Genomic DNA, 2500 nt, shown 5'->3' on the forward strand with positions numbered 1-2500 from the left:
GAAACATTTCGAACCTAAATACATTTAAAATTGAAAGTTCATTTTTTGAATTATCAGTGACATCAGCCGCTTGGATGTCAAGCCAATATAGTAGTCTATATTGGCTAAAAATTTATTTTATATTGTCTATGTTAATACTATGTTATTACACAATATAAATATTTTACATGTAAATAGAATACCCATTGTAATTAATAGAATAAAGTATTTTGAATTTGAATAAAAACTCACTCTCTCTCTCTCTCTATCTCTATCTCTTTATCTCTCTATCTATCTATCTCTCTCTATCTATCTCTCTCTATCTATCTCTCTATCTCTCTCTCTCTCTGTCTCTTTCTCTCTTTCTCTTTTTTTTCTCTCTCTCTGTCTCTTTCTCTCTTTCTCTTTCTCTCTCTCTCTCTCTCTCTCTCTCTCTCTCTCTCTCTCTCTCTCTCTCTCACGTAGGTACATCTCTCCACGATCTTGTGGCTACCGGGGTCACACTCCCCTTTCTCTGGCCTGCTCCCCCGGGCCAGGCCTCTTGACTTTGACCGCCCCCCTCACTCCCCCCCCCCCCTCCGCGGTCTGCCGCCACGGTGCAGGCCATGTGGTTCTTCGCGTGTGTTCGTCATGAAAGGATCCACCGGATGAACTATCCTGTTATTTGCGTGTTGCTCTGAACAAACGATAAAGAAGAACCGTTTATTTTCTCTCTCTCTCTCTCTCACTTCTGTAATTCATCATCAGAATGATGTTGAGCAATAATGATTATAGAGCTGATAAGTGTTATATTATAAAGCATTGCAAACATGAAACTAGACACCAAAAGCCAAAGACACTATCTAAGCTAACTAATAACCCCCACAAAATAGGTATGTGATGCCAGACAAAGGGCTTACATAATTCAGGTTTATTCCATAACGCAGATAGTCTGACGTTATGGTACACGATAGATAACATACATTACCGCACGATGATCACTATCGCGACACTATCACGACAGGCGGAGTAATCAGGCGTCGGTGGTAGGTAGCGCAGTCGATCCCGATCTGTCCGCGTGTTCCAGATATCCTGCTTATATGGAAGGGGTTCCCATCTGCCGTCCCCAGTAGTTACGCGGAAAGGTAGTCTGGAATGTAGGTGGCGTGGCAGTCGAAGGCATTTAGCTGGTTTGAGGTTCATGGTACTTGGGAAGACAACTATGTGTGATTTACCTGTCCATCAAAGTTGACCTGACCTGACCCGGCGATTGCCTCACCAAGTAGAGTGTGATTAATGTAAGATTAGCATATTGATTTATTGATGTATTTATATCATTTATAAACGTATTATACAATCTTCATTCTCACTCTCTCCCTCCATTCATCCATTTCTCTCACGCACTTTTTTCTGAAACAGAGAAAGAGAGAGTGGGAGGGGGGAGAGAATAAGAAAGAAGGGGAAAGAGAGGAGGGGTGAGAGAAAAGAATAAGAAAGAATAAAAAGGATAAGATAATACACGTTCTTTTCGTGTAGTGTGTCTAGGAGCGATAAAAATTGTCCCTCTGTACTTTCTTTCTTTCTCTCTCTCTCTCTCTCTCTCTCTCTCTCTCTCTCTCTCTCTCTCTCTCTCTCATTCACTCACTCACTCACTCTCGCTCACTCTCACTCTCACACACATACTCTCACTCTCTCTTTCACTCTCTCTCTCACTCTCTCTCTCACTCTCTCACACACACACACACTCTCTCTCTCTCTCTCTCTCTCTCTCTCTCTCTTCCCTCCCTCCTCTCTCTCTCTCTCTCTCTCTCTTCTCTCCTTCTCTCCTCTCTCCCTCTCTCTCTCTCTTCTCTCTCTCTTCTCTCTCTCTCTCTCTCTCTCTCTCTCTTCTCTCTCTCTCTCTCTCTCTCTCTCTCTCCTCTCTCTCTCTTCTCTCTCTCTCTCTCTCTCTCTCTCTCTCCTCTCCTTCTCTCTCTCCTCACTCTTTTCACTCTCTCACTCTCACTCACTCCTCTCTCTCACTCTCTCTCTCTCTCACTTTCACTCTCTCACACACACTCTCGTTCTCGCTCTCACTCTCACTCTCGCTCATTCTCGCTCTCGATCTCACTCTCACTCTCTCACTCTCTCTCTCTAACTCCATCCATTTCTCTCACTAATTTTCTCTGAGAGAGAGAGAGAGGGTGATATGAATAATCAGAAAAAAAAACGTAGAGACAGATAGAGAATAACAAGAATATAAAAATCCAGCTTGAACTGGTAGAGAGAATACCGTGCGTAGGACACAGGTACAACACGTACCGTTCGCGTCTCAGTTCTCACGTCCAGTAACGGTTAAAATCAATCGTATTTTGTGATGACATAACGTATTTATCTTTTAGAAAAATGTAGCGGGTGAGATTCGCGATTCGAAAATTTAAATTCTCTCTATTGAAATGCATGGTCGTTTGTACTGTAGAATGACTCAAAATGCTTTCTCATCTCATCTACCTGCCATGCAACCATGCTCAACATTTGCAACCTTGGCAACTCGCGGCAGGGC

The 2500-nt window shown here is 43.0% G+C and overlaps 1 protein-coding gene across 2 annotated transcripts in view; it reads left to right on the plus strand.

The window, feature by feature from the left end:
* Positions 1-2485: 2485 nt before the first annotated feature.
* LOC122260465 (uncharacterized) overlaps positions 2486-2500 on the plus strand; it is a 17458-nt gene continuing 17443 nt past the window's right edge. For both annotated transcript variants that reach the window (XM_086536850.1, XM_086536849.1), the window contains exon 1: positions 2486-2500. This exon is cut by the window's right edge and continues 238 nt beyond it. The gene's annotated coding sequence lies outside the window, so the exon portion shown is untranslated.

This window comes from Penaeus japonicus, unplaced genomic scaffold, assembly GCF_977035675.1.
Source record: "Penaeus japonicus unplaced genomic scaffold, GWHDUDI00000001_assembly GWHDUDI00000005, whole genome shotgun sequence".
NCBI classification, from domain to species: Eukaryota; Metazoa; Arthropoda; class Malacostraca; order Decapoda; family Penaeidae; genus Penaeus; species Penaeus japonicus.